General features: G+C 46.4%; 1 long non-coding RNA gene across 1 annotated transcript in view; it reads left to right on the top strand.

The window, feature by feature from the left end:
• Positions 1 to 2,663: 2,663 nt before the first annotated feature.
• Positions 2,664 to 13,409, top strand: part of LOC147729968 (uncharacterized) — a 50,011-nt gene continuing 39,265 nt past the window's right edge. Inside the window, exon 1 of the long non-coding RNA XR_015308565.1 lies at positions 2,664 to 2,730. This is a non-coding gene — a long non-coding RNA (uncharacterized LOC147729968). The remainder of the gene's footprint in view (positions 2,731 to 13,409) is intronic.

The raw sequence follows: 13,409 nt of genomic DNA, 5'->3' as shown, positions 1-13,409 counted from the left end.
CGATTGCCAGTGAGAGACAGGAAGAGAAGGGACAAGGAAGAGACAGGCTGGGGAATAGTGGCAAGGGGAGAAAACAGGGACAAAGAAGAACCGGCAGGAGTGAAATAAAGAGGCCGAAAGTTTTGGGGGGAACAAAGAGACACGAGGTGGAATCAACATCAAGAAGCATTGGTATTCATCAGTCTGGCTTTGTGCGGAGCTGTGGACGACTTCTAAGAAAAAAAACATTTGGCTGGGGCCCTTCTTTTATTAAATATTAGTAGCAGCAGTATTTGTATCCGTCTGGTTAGTAGTAGTAGCAGCAGTCGAAATATCATTTTTTTTTTTACAAATGGTCCACTGCTTCACCCACGTGGCTTACTGTGTTATCTTCAGCCCACACCAGAGGCGTCGCTGCACCAGCACTGTGCAAACGCGATCAGTACTGAGCAATTCAGTGTGTGTGGAGGTGTGGATTGGGTGCGCCTTTTGTGCACGTTGACATGTATGGGTGTGTACATGTTTTTATATATGTGCGTATGTTAATGTTCGTGTGTATGTATGTGAGTGCACTCAGACTGAGGAGGCAGAATTCATTTTGGGGCATTTTAAATTCACCAGCAATGCACTCGAAGGGGAACATGGTAAGGATATAACGCATTAGCAGAGTTAGAAAATGTTACTTGGTAGAGTTGGTAAACTGCATGTATTTTATGTGGCTGTTTTGTATAGCGCTTCTTCACAACGCGCGCATCAGGGCGCCTCACAGAGCACCCCTGCAGTCCAGGATAAACCCAGAATCAGAAAGCTGCACAACAGAAAACATTGGCTGCTTCGCTGAGAAATCGCGTAGCTGTTATCACTTTCACAAATTCAGACAGACGACCGAAGTTTTTAGGACTGGAAAAATCAGGTCATTCATTCGAGAGATGGCACTTGTCTGTTGCTGTTAGGGTGGATTGTGTTCGGCTGCCCGTCCGAAGGTAGAAAGTTCAAAACGCTGGGTGTGCCACCGGCGAAGGCGTCTTACTGGGGAAGAAGGGCTGTTACTGTTTGATGCTTTATGCTAAACTTACGATGTCGCGACTGAAAAATCTTCAAATGAAATAGTCTTATAACCATTTAAAGCTTTATTATTTTTTATTTTAGTGTGTAAGTTAATTTAAACCACATAGATTCGGAAGACGCACCTAATCAAATATACCCCAATTACCTGGCACTGGGTATGTAGACCCACCTGTAGCACGAGTGAAAAAAAATCTAATCGCGTTATTATGATTATAATTCTTAATGGGAGCAGTATAGTGAGATTAAGAAGGATAATGGTAAATCAATAGTAAATTAAAGTAGTTGTAATACTAATAATGTGGTTAATAATGCGAATCATTATATAAATCTTCCACGTCATCCTCATTATCTCGTTCTCTGCACACCTTTCCGTGGGTGGGGGGAGGGGTAATCTTTGGAGCGGCTGAACCCCTCTCTGCAGGGCGCTTTAGTTCTAGCCCTGGGGGGCAGCAGCCATGCTGTGCCTCCTCCTTCAGCGTGGTCGGATGTACCGCAATAAAAAAATAGTTCGGCAGTTGTAAAGGAACAAAAATTAATCCGTGGTCTTTTTGCTTGTAAACGTGCTATCATCTGAGGGTGCCTTTGTTTTTAATATATTTTAAGGTTAACAAAGTGGTTCATGAAAATTAAGAAATCTCTACTTTCTACAGAAAGCAAATCAGACCACTGGAAATGATTGGGGCGCTTTTCATTGTGGCGTCAGACTCCCTTACCTAAACCCCGGGTTCGCAGTAGCCGAACCTGAGGGAAAAAGCATTGTTGTCGCGCATGACGTCATGAAATCATACCTCGGGGTGAGCGCGCGAACACAATATCTTCCATAAATACTAAGGTCGATGCCTTACACAGGCTGCATCGGATGGTGCGCTGGCACGTCGGTAGAGGCGCAGCGGGGAACAGCTGTCCCACTGCACGCTCAGGTGCCCGTGAAGACCGAAGTGGATGGATGTGTGCCAGAGTGATGCTTCCTGGACGGGTGGCTGCTTTGGATATGTCCGGGGCGGGAGGGATATTGGATGGATGGCTTTATTTCTTGGGTGGAGGGTGTGATATTGGACGGACGGATATTAGACAGACATAGACGTCTAATGAATAGTTCACAGTTTAGGCATCCATATTTCTATGTGGCGTGCTCGCACACAGTGGCGCAGAGGCATTTCTTCTAGTGAGATTGGTCAAATTGTTGCTTTAAACGCTAGACGGCGAGGAAGATATTATTATACCTTGTAATTTCCGAGAGCATGGTGGGGGTAGGGGGCTAGAGGGGCTGCAACTCCTGTTCTCTCTCCTGTATGAAAATTTGAATTTGCCGTAAGCTATAAAATTCGAATTTGCCTTAAGCTCCTGCGACAACATTTTGCTGATAATAACTTTTTATTCTCAATCTTGCGAAATAAGGACATCGAATGCCTCATAGCAATCCTGGACAACGCCTCTTTTAGCGGGAAACCCAGTTACCGCCGCAAATAAGAGCGGGCCATTTAGCTTTTAGAGTTGATATTTCCTTTCAAATGGTCGCTACCTCTTTGGCTGGCGGACGTTGGGCGTTAGCAGTGTGTGTCATCTGGCATGTACAATATTTAAAAACGCGAGCTTCCTTCCCAGCACCCTTGCATCCCGAAATGCGCACTGTGAAGAAGGCCGACCGACGGGACCCTCTGAAGGCAATATCGAAGATCAGAGGTAAGGGCCCCGACAACTGTCCCGAGATGTGAATTGAACCTGTGGAACCTCCGGCCTCGGTGAACGAGGCAAGGGCCCTGAGAACTGTCCCGACATTGTATTGTATTGTGTTAGAATTGCATTTATATATATCTCTTACTACTCCTGAAGAGGGAGGCGTCGAAGTGCTTTTTTCGGCCAGTAGCACACTACTCGGAACCCAAGAAGGATTAGTGGTGAATTAGTATAGTAGATGAAATGTTATTCGGTTATTTGTAGTGTGATGTGAGTTGAGGCCATGGAGCCTCCAACTTGGTGAAGGAACCCTGAGATGTGCATTAAACCTGTGTATAAAGGTTGGAGTCTCCGGCCTCAGGAACCGAGCAATGGGATGTGCATTGAACCCGTGTCCAAAGCTTGGAGTCTCCTTCCTCAGGGAACGGACCCTGAGATGTGCATTGAACCCGTGTCCAAAGCTGAAGAGTCTTTGGCAGTGTGTCTACTCCTGAGATGTGCATTGAATGAACCTGTGTCAAGTGCCTGTAAGTCTCAGTCTTAGGGGAGGTACCCTGACGGGCTCAAGCGTGGAGTCTATGCTGTCAGGGAACAAACCCCGAGATGTGCACTGAACCCGTGTCCGAAGCTTGTGTTCTCCAGGGACTGAGTTCTGACATGCGCATTGTCCCCGTGTCCAAAGCCTGGACCGAGCTCTGAGATGTGCCTTGAACCCCTGTTCAACGCCGGCAGTCTCGGGCCTCACGGTCGACCCTTCGATGTGCATTGAACCCATGTGTAAAGTCTGCAGTCTCAGGCTTTAGGGGCCGAACCCGTGGCCAGAGCCTGCAGTCTCAGGGCCGAGCCCTGCGATGTGCATTGAACCCGTGGCCAAAGCCTGTAGTCTCCAGTCTCAGAGACGAGGGGCGGTTGTAGCGATTACCAGAGTTCACTGCTAGACGGCCCTGTCTGGACTCTGAACTTTCATGTCCTAAGTGAGTTATTCGAGGAATAAATCGTGACGGGGCCATAAATCAGCAACGCTACCTGAGCACAATAAGCTGCTGTCTATGCAGACACGATAAAATCGGAGGGGAGAACCCCCCGGCCCCCAAACCCCGTTTGTTTGTCTTTTAGAAATATATCTGAGCGTTGATTATGAGAGCTCCTTCCAGAGCCTAATTTACAGATTTCTTCTCTACAGTTTCAATTTAAGAGCCGAACAAGTCTCAAACCTTGAATAGAAGCGTGAGCACACACCGAAATAAATCACACTGACTGGCCACGTACTAGAGCAAGGCAAGGGCGAAAACACCGACCAGCCCAAATAATATAAGGCACACATACGCCAATCAAAAATCAAGACACGTACAAACTGAATACTGACAGACTCATAAATACAAAGGTAAGACGGGTATAAAGCACAAAGAAACACATGTACTAGTTACATGAAGACCCCTCCCATTAAACGCATGTTAATACACAAATAAACAAAGACGTATATAGACGCCTGCAGAGATAGCCACCACACGCCACACCTACCCAAATATAAACAGTGGCAGCTTTCATAGACACTCAATAAACAAATGATAATCCTCGTACATAGAGTTGGAACCATAAACAAAAGTAAAGACGGAGACACGGACACACACGAGACACAGAAATCAGGCCTATGTCAATATGCCTACCTACATATAGTGATAAAAATAGCATATCCAAAGACACAGAAACACACACACATCCCTCAGAAAAGAAACGCTTCAAGCAAATACTCGGACTCAATTACAAGGAGGGACGTTAATACACAGACACACTAATTCTGGCACGCACACACAGTCACAAACACAACAATATATGCACTGTCAGGCACATACAAACACACAAGCAAATATAAACACATTCACACGTAAATGAAAAGAAAAAGGCATTTACATACAGTCACACACACCAGCAAACTGCACAACCAAAGATCTCAACACTAATAAAGTGCAAAACACAGAAATACGGACACATATTGCAGAAAGAGAATATAAGCGTAAAAACTCACGTATCCATACACAAGAGCAGAGACACATTTTACAAATGTAGGTGAATGCAAATAAAAGCAGTCCGCAAAAGCACAGCGCATTCATACAAACGAAATGCAAAAATAAACCAAAGCAAATTCAAGTAAGAGGCAGACAAAACTATACACACATCCACAAATTAAAAATAAACGTAAAAATGTTAAAAATGAAATAGAAAAATGCAGGCAGGCACCGTTTAACATACAGAAATGCGAAAGGAACTATACATACACAGTTAAAATTAAAACACAAAATAAATTCCTCCAAATCCCATATGAATGTGAATCGCACAGAAACTGTTACATATAGGTTGATAAAAATGCACTCAAGTGCAAGAACAGATAAACATAACACATGAAAACAAAGCCACTGTTATAAAAACAAAAGCAGCACAGACAACACACTAGCAAACAACATGGATCTAAGTATTACTTTTTGATTTCCAATAAACGTCTAGGAATAAGGGCAGTTCAAGGCACCCTCGCCCGATTTCACTGTTGTTTCCAAAACATTTACCTAACAAAAGCAGTTTTTATACAATGCACACTAGAGACTGCAGTGGTGACACTTGCCCTGCTCCGTGGCACTCATTTCAATGGTCACCGAAGGATGAAAGGCTGAGACAACTGATGAAAGCCGGAGCTGTTCACGAAGACGCTCTTGTGATACAAGTTATGTTTAGACCTCTGCCATAGAGCCGCTAACCTACCGAGTTATCTTACAAGATTTGCGCAGGAGGCGCGCGCCAAATATTATCACACGTGTCTGCAAAGAACCCATACGTCGAAATATTTCCACGCCACGTTTTTTAATTATGTAAAAAACTTTTGAGTGAACCTGTTCGGGGAGGGGAAGCTAGCTCGGCACGGGGATTTTCCCAGGGATATTAGCAGCCTGGACTCATTAGGACAAGGGGCGTCCGGCAGTTAAAGCCCGACCCGGCGCAGGAGATGTAAACAGCGAGCGGAGTGCCTGCAACGACTGTCAGGGCCTGCTTTGAACTGCTGCCTTCACATTCCGATACACGAGGTTCTCAAGCAATCCGAAAAGACGAGTTTTATCCTCCGTGTGTCGGTCACATCGAAGCTCATACGTCTTCCGAGCCCGCCGGCCGGGCTCACGCCGCACGTCTGATATCAGGGGCGCAGTCAGGGAATATAAACAAGAGATCAGAACATTCTCCCAAAATTGAAATGCGCTTTATTGTAGCGGCGCTTTGATTCTTACCCGCTTGGCTCATTCTAAACGTGTTTTATCGGGGTGTCGGCTCAAGAAAGGGGCGGGCAGCGGATTGACTGCCAACGTGAGTACCGAGGAGCGCGAATAGGGGCTCCGGGAAGACCCCAAACGTTCCTCTTTCAGATGCAACGAGGGTGCCGCGGAAATGCTGTTCCGTTTCAAGTTTTGACGACCCTTTCTATGGAACCATCGGTCAGGTTCTTTAGGTTTGTGCGCCGTACTGACAGCGCGCGGTATTTAACATAGGCCCGAAAGGGCCCTTCCAATCTTGGGATGGAGCGGGGCAGGGAGAGAACAGGGGAAGCACCCAGCGACCCGGGAGATCTCTTGAAATAACTTGGTGGGTCGGTGCCCGCCAGAGGGTTTCTCCTAAACGGGAGACCACGAGATGTTTCTCTTATCCGGGGACTGCTTAGTCGAGTCGTGCGCGTCCGGCCAGACAACTCTTCCGAGGATCCCGAACCGTCCTGCGCGCTCCCTCGGGGTTGGAGCCGGGCCATCACATTGCAACTATTCCTAACTGGAAATGCGTTTAGACCAATAATCAGGAAGCACTCCAGCTCGCCGTTCCAAACCTTTATGTTTCTGGTAATAAATAACAAAAATGATAATCAAGTGTGTAGCCCCCATGGGACTTAATCCAAAACACTGTTGCTTAAGAATGTGTAAGTTTTAAGGGCGTGAACATTGGAAATACCTTCCTTGATTTCAAATAATGTACTATCTCGACCCTGACAGAATTCAAATACGCTTTTTGCAAGGTCATGAAATTGGCTTCTGCCAATTTAGGAACGTGTTTACAACCGTTGCCAATTTCGAAAAGCTGGCATTACAAAAAACAAAAAACCGAAACATCCTTCAAAACGTTTTGTAGGAAATACATCTTGTAAAACCTATGATCTGATAGCAAATAAATTCCTTTTCGGTAAACTTTATCAGCCCCCGATTTCTCCTGAGGAACTACATTTGCACACCTCGATTCAAACCTGTAGCCCACACTCTGATCTGAGCAGCATGCATACATCCTGCGGACATAACTTACTGCCAAGGTGCAGGGCCGACGCGCTGGCGACGTATTTATTTATTTATGCGTTTTTATATAGAGCTTACTTTACCCATAGGTGTCAGGTCGCTTTACAATCGGACGAAGAAGAACGGTACACAAGAAATTCAGAGTAGCATGATAGTAGGTGACAATCTGTATATCCACTACAGTTACTCATGGTGAGAGTTACATATTTACGGATTACATATTTGCAAAAGATTACATATTAGGAAAAGTTATAGTGATTAGGGTTTACACAAATATATATGACATATTTACAGAAACAAAACGTAAAATAGGAATAGCTCTTGTGAGTGTCAAGTAACATTCAGGGTCACGCCATAGAATGTGAGGGCCTATGTCTAGTGGCTAGTTTGGCGGGAACAGTTATTGATTAAAATGTCTTTGGACGAGAAATGTTTGAAGGTCCGTTTCGTAGATAATGGAAGAGGTGGTGATGTGAAGGTTTGGAAATAGCAAGTTCCACATTCTAGTCTCATTATCTGAGAGAGATTGTGCTATAAGTCTTTCCCTTATGAAAGATGGAGGTTCGAGGAGTAGATTTTCAGTATTACTTGATGGTCTGGAGCCACCTGATATTTTTGAGTTTAGTAGCTAGGTAGGATCGGGTGGAAGTATGAATGGCTTTATGGGTGATACAAGCAGTCTTCTACATGGACCCAGCTTCAATAGGAAGTCAGCGAAAAGTTATCAGCATATGTGTGATATGGTTCTTTCTTTTGGCTCTATAGATGAAACACGCAGCCAAACGAGGATGGATTTCAAAGGAGATAGGTGGGTCTTGGGAATGCCTGCAAGGAGAGCATTACAGTAGTTCAGCCTGGAGAGTACCAAAGATTGAACACGAGTGTCCAGGTCTTGTTCAGAAATGAAGCGTCGGATCCCCCAGAGAAGGTGCAGTTGGAAGTGTGCATTCTTGGCAATGTTGTTGATTTGGGTTTGCAGGTTACGTCTCTAGTCCATGATGACACCTAGGGGGTTTGACACTGTCAACTATGGTAGGTTTGCTGTTAAGAATGTTCTGAGTATCCATCCATGATCGTTTAGGAGGTAGAGAGTTTGAGGTGCAATAAGAAGGAATTCGGTTTTAGAGGCATTTCAGTTTTAGATGATGAGACGTCATCCATTATTGGATGGAGTTTAGGGTGGCGGCAAGAAGTGAGATGTCTTATCATGTTCATTTGAACGTGCCCTCCACACTGGAAGTGTTGCACAGGGTGGTTACGCTAACCAGCTGTGCACATGGCGTCCATACACAGATGGAAAGAGGTCAGACACCGAAAGTGTAACGAGCTGCCGGTTATCTGCTTGCCCTGCAGGAGGGAAGAAGGAACTGCCACAATCTGAAAAGGCCAAAGCAACAAGGCAGACAAAACGTAAAACTCGCAATATTACGCATGTGTCAATATTAAAAAACCCAACACATTTTGTATATACATACATACACTGATTGATTGCCAAGTTGGTGAAATGTATATTGTTTTTTATAGCAGGTTGGGAGAGGCTGCTAGGAAACCTGCTCGCACACACGGAGTTATATGCCTGAGATAGCTATTTTGTTGAAAAGGGAAAACTGATCACCTACCTAGATGGCTCAGTAGTTTGAGCTCCCGCTGCAGAGATCTAGTCAGATTACTTTTACCAATGAAACGAGTACTACAGAGTGTCATCATAATCACCTACAGTTCCATTATGCATTACATTTTTATTCCCTTCTATCATTATAAAAACAAACTACTATCTTTAATCCTTCGAAAGAGGTAAGTTGGTATGCAACTTTGCTCACACTGTCTCCCACAACTCCACGCGTTCCCACTAGCACTGCAGGTACACTGAACCATGTTTGGAGCTTGTCCTTGTACCCCAGTCATCTCAACCAACATTTGTCACATAGAAAACACTGAAAATGCTCCTTTTTGCGTTTCACCGCCATTTGTTGCTGAATTGTACTGCTGGTTCTTAGATTCTGTATACTGGGCTGATGCCACCCTGTGCTCATTGTATGTGCTCTGACCCTTAAAATATGTAAACATTGGCTAACACCTTACAGGCATATTTAACTCTCCTGTAAGGCCAGAGTATGTAGTGTAGAAACTATACCCATGGCATGGAAAGTTAAATGCCACCTGTGGACAGCAGCATTTATTGCCCCATCACCAGTGTGGTACAGGAACACATGGCTTTAAGCCTATCTTTGCAGCCTGACTACTGCAGTTCAAACCTGTAACCCGACATCTCAAAATAAGCCTTTTGACAGTGAAAACATTCCCTTGAATTATTAAGAACTCACCCCTATGTAGGTCTTGTAGCCTACAAGGTAAAGCACATGAAAAGTCTAGGGTCGCACTCCGACTCCACCCACCAGCGGGTGAACCCCAGGAGCATCACGGTAGATGCAGTCTTTGTAGCGTGTGCGCTAATTCGAAGATTCGTGTGTTTCAGCAAGGTTGCAGCACCAACTCTGGACACCGGTGTTTCGGAATTATTGTTCCTCGTCAGCAGAGTGTAGGATTTTCGGGGGTTTGCTGTGCAGGCTGCCAAGTGTTCTCAGGTTGATACCTCTCAAGGCGCGTGGGTGCGTGATCCGAGCTCGTCAGCTCTAGCTCGAGGGAGCCAATTTAACTGAAAAGTCTAGGGTCGCACTACGTAAAGCGCATGGAGCTTAAAAGTGTGACATGTAGAAATTGAATATTACCATGTGGCTGCAGTGACAAGCTCCCAAAATCTTTTTTTCACTTTGGAGGTCCTTGCTGTCCTATGAGAAAGTACTGATTACAATATCAAATCTGCCATCTTAAGTTTGGGATAAGCTAAAAAAATAAGAAATCATTATTTTTTATATTTATTGAAAATCCAATTTAATAGGACATTTCGATTTTTTAAAAGGTATTTAGATAAAGCAACTTTTATAAAGTTATATTTTTCCTGGCAGTAGCTCCAGGAGGCTAATTTGCATTATCCTGATAGCAGCTGCTCTGCCAATGCAGAACAATGGCTGAGGCCTGGTGGCATGATGGGCTAGGTGTAGGCCAGTTGATCCATATCAGCTGAAGAAGGACAGCCTTGGAGGTTTCGGAAACTTCAATAAGTTGAACGGGACAGAGGCAAAGCTTGTCCTTGATAGTTTAGAATTAGTGAAGACCTAAAGAAGAGGAAACTCTTTGTTCTTTAGGCCCAAGGTAGACAATTGGGCCTTAGCCCAGTAGGAGTGGGGGAGCAGGTTCCAGAACCAGATTTGTGTAGCTTAGGCGGGGACTGCTCATTTCCCTAAACACACATCTGACTGGCACTCAGGCTCGCTCCAAAGGTAGACGTCCTGGGCCATCTTGGGTTTCCCCTAGAATAGTGCATTTTTCTCAATTTTTCACTACAACACACATGATGTGTTTTCAGAAGTGTGTAAGGTTGTGCCCATGAACTTTTTCCCCATTGGTTAGGCAGTGTCCAGGAGTAACCCCCAAATAGTTGCTACGGAACTGTCAAAAATGGGACTCACTACCATCCAATCACAACATTTTGTTGACCAGTGTAAGAACGGAAAAAAAACTACTCCTGCAGTTTAAGACCTGTGAGAAGACCTTAAGGGCTGGGCCAGTTACCACTTCTACTAAGGACAAGCAAGTGCACTCCAGGGGTGATTTTGCTGACCTCCTTTGTGGCTATTCAGCTGGAACAAGATGTCAGAGGCTTTTTTCCTGGAGTGACCAGTTGCAACTGGAATAGGACTGGACCCTTTTGGTGACCTCTACTGGAGTCTATCCTGACCCCCGGGTGTTGTCCTGACGTCATGGAAGGCTTGGTGGTGTCCAGAAGGACTTAATCTGATATCTCAGAAAAATTTGGACTTGCAAAAAATTTGAATTGCCAGACCTCTGGAGGACCGGTACCAACTACCCAAGTCAATCCACCCAAGGTACCAGCTCCCTGGAGAAGAAACTCAGGATGGTCCCGCTCTGAGCTTTTTGCCTGAAAATCCATTTCAGCAGACACTTGCGTCTAGACTATCCGACTTTGGTGCAATGTTCCTGCCGACAGTTTTCTGCATTGCCCCACTGGAGGAATTCTAGCTCCAAAAAGTAGACCTGAATCTGAAGGTAGAAATCTTGACCGGACGAAGGTGCCCTGAGTATCTGGCCGACAAGAAGATTTCCCTATGCACAGAATTTAGATTTTCCCTTTCATAGCTCTTCCTGCCCAAACCCACCGTTTCAGCGAGACCTCTCTCAACGTCTGTCTAACTTTGAAGAGACTTTGCAACATACAGGCTAGTTGCTTGCCCCTGGAGGATTTTTTTTGTAAACAGATTTTATTGTTGTCCACATTCGAAAAAAATATGCAAGGCACAAGCCGCCAACATGCCCACGCAGGGGCCCATAAGACAAGGAGCATTGTATTCAAAGCATAGTCAGGTGAAGGGGCAACCATTAACCACGACTCAGGGCACCCTTGGATCATGCACAGTAAGTCTACAACAGTCATCGCTCTGGCTGCCAGGGCCGAGACTCAGCAAAGTCCAGGTGGAAGAGTCCCCCAGTGCCATGACACATCCCAATACTCCTGTGTAGACCAGGCCCGCTGAACCACAACGCTCCAGCCATACCAGTGAGAGCCTTAGCCCTTCTCGCGTTCCCAGAGCGCCAGGACCGCTAAAGGTGGACATTTTAACCCCAACTCAAGAACCCCAGAACCCTCAACTACCCTCCCCCCCTTCCCCCAAACGCCCTCTCCCACCCCCCTAGTGGTGAAAGTGCCCTAAAGAGTAGCGTCGACCCTCGAGGCCTGTGTACTGTATCTAAAACTGGAACAAATGTAAGGCCCTGATTGTAGAGGGACATACCGCAGATGGTAGGCCCTTAGAGAGGAATGAGACCAGTGGCCCCCAACGGAACTCGAAGTTCTTGAAGTCCTCACGGGAAATGTCGGACAAGCGTTCCAGGCTGAGCAGTTGCCACAGGCGGGAATGCCATAATGACAACGCTGGTGCCTCCTTCTGTTTCCAGGCTTTTGCAATGGCTAGTTTAGCTGCCCCCAGACATAACCACATAATCCTTTTATCTGCCCTGGTTTGGTGCTCTAACTGGGGGTCCCGAAGGCCCAGAAGTGCTTCTGCCATCGTGATCGGGACCGGATACCCCAAAATGGATTTTACCTGAGCAAGGATCTCCTCCCAGAACGGCCTAATGGTGGGGCAGTCCCACCATATGTGTTGGAAGTCGCCCAGTAGTCTGCATCCTCTCCAACACCTATCGGATGTCCCTGGGTAGATCTTAGCCAGTCTAGTCGGGTACAGGTACCAGTCTGCCATCACCTTTATGTGTGCCTCCCTCAGTTTCGTGGAGCAATTAAAGCAGAAGATATCTGCCCACAGGTGCTTCCAATCCTCCTCCCCAATGTCCCGTTGTGCCATACCCTCCCACCATGACATATAGCGCGGCCGTGGTGCAGTCTCGGTAGAGAGTAGGAGCTTCTATAATGTCGAGATTGCCCCCTTCATGGACTTGGCCTTGAGCAGGAATAACTCGAGCGCAGTAAGAGGTCTGGTGGCACCCTCCTTAATCTGCGGACTCAGGGCCCAGTGAAGGAGTTGTGCATGGTGGTATCGCTCCCCGTCCCCTACCCCATATTCCCTCTTGCAGTTGTCAAAAGTAAGAGGGTCATAGTTGTGGAACAGGTGTGTGAGACAGCCCCCTGTCCTCCAGGTATCGAAAGGCCCCTCTCAGAGTGCCAGAGGAAAGGAAGAGGTGAAATGGATCGGGGTGAGCGGCGATGGGAAGGACGTCCAGCCCTCCCTTCCAGCCACAGTATCCCACACTTTTAGGGTGGTGCGTTTTGGGGTGCTGATGTACGCATTGAGGGGCCTGTCTTTCTTAGCGCGCCATACCAGATCCCAGATTGTTCTGCCCGCTACGCTGCGGTCCATGTGGAGCCAGTGTTTTTCCGACTCCATCTGCGCCCATTCAACCAGGATACGCAATTGAGCTGCCTTATAGTATAGACGAAGGTCTGGAATCCCTGCCCCCCCCTCACGCTGCGGGCGCCTTAGCATGTAAAAGGAGAAACGTGCCCTTCCCCCCTGCCATACAAACCTCAGGAGCATGGTCTTAAGACGCGCGAAGAAATCCTCCTCCAGCTCTATAGGAAGTGCTTGGAACAAATAGAGTAATTTAGGTAGGAGGGTCATTTTGATGGCGTGTATGCGACCCAGCCAGGAGAGGAAGAGCGGCTTCCAGCGAGAGAGTTCTCGTTGGAGTCGGGTGATGAGCCCGGGGTAGTTGGCCGAATATAATTGGTCGAGCTTGGGAGTCAATTGGACCCCTAGATACTGTAACGAGGAG

This window comes from Lissotriton vulgaris, chromosome 2_1 (genome assembly GCF_964263255.1).
Source record: "Lissotriton vulgaris chromosome 2_1, aLisVul1.2, whole genome shotgun sequence".
Taxonomy (NCBI): Eukaryota; Metazoa; Chordata; class Amphibia; order Caudata; family Salamandridae; genus Lissotriton; species Lissotriton vulgaris.
The sequence above is the reverse complement of the archived record's forward strand: the minus strand, read 5'-3'. Positions and strand labels throughout refer to the sequence as shown.